This window comes from Capsicum annuum, chromosome 5, assembly GCF_002878395.1.
Source record: "Capsicum annuum cultivar UCD-10X-F1 chromosome 5, UCD10Xv1.1, whole genome shotgun sequence".
NCBI lineage: Eukaryota > Viridiplantae > Streptophyta > Magnoliopsida > Solanales > Solanaceae > Capsicum > Capsicum annuum.
The window spans coordinates 201,412,403-201,413,238 of NC_061115.1; the positions used below are offsets into that span (position 1 = coordinate 201,412,403).

Consider the following 836-nt stretch of genomic DNA (forward strand, 5'->3'; position numbering starts at 1 on the left):
ATACTTACCTGGACGGGGTCAGTGGGCGATCAACAAGGTCCATGGCCTAGGTTGGTGACCTCCATTGCACTTTGGAAGGGTGCCTGCCTAAGGTCCGCACAAGTGGCCAAACCTACGTTATAATTTATGGCAGTGGGGCCTGCGTCTGCGCGGCCTCTACCCAATACAAAGTCCAATTGTTTTTTATTATCTCATTTACGTTTTTATGAACTGCTTGAACAAATATTCTTTATAGTTTGTTTTTATATGGATTGTTCTTCTAATAATGTTTGAATTTGACTTTGGATTGGATGTGTGCAACGATTTCACTCAATAGACTGATGTGGCGGTCATTGTAACAATCTATGTACACTAAGAACCAGAGGCCTTTTGCTGCTCAAGTAAAGTATATCAAATGCAAGGCCTTTTGCTGCTCAAGTAAAGCATATCAAATGCAATGTGAAAAGGAAATACAGTAGTGAAGAAGAAGCTATGTCGAAAAGTTTGGAGTAAGTAACCATAATTATAAAATACTAAATGGCATCTTATCGTTAAAAATGGCTAGAACCAGCAACCCTTTTGGAAATCATTGGCGTAGAGCCAATTGTACAGAAGGAAAGGGAAGAAATAACTATGACAAAGAGCTATTTTGTTGCCTAAATAGGCTTTGATATTTCTAAGTTATGGTAAATGTACAATGGAAAGTCAAGCCAGCAAATTGCCTCTAACAGTCACCGGTTGTTGCAGCATTGTAACATGTTCATTCAGGTGAACATGATAACCAGTCAGTTAAGGTGACGACAAAGAAAGCTGATGATCTTGAGTTTTGACTCAACAACAAAGCTCACGAGATGAAT

The 836-nt window shown here is 39.1% G+C and overlaps 1 non-coding gene across 1 annotated transcript; it reads left to right on the forward strand.

Moving 5' to 3' along the window:
- Positions 1-160, forward strand: LOC124899149. Its single transcript, XR_007056285.1, has one exon. It is a non-coding gene; the product is annotated as a U1 spliceosomal RNA (small nuclear RNA).
- The last annotated feature ends 676 nt before the right edge of the window (positions 161-836 follow it).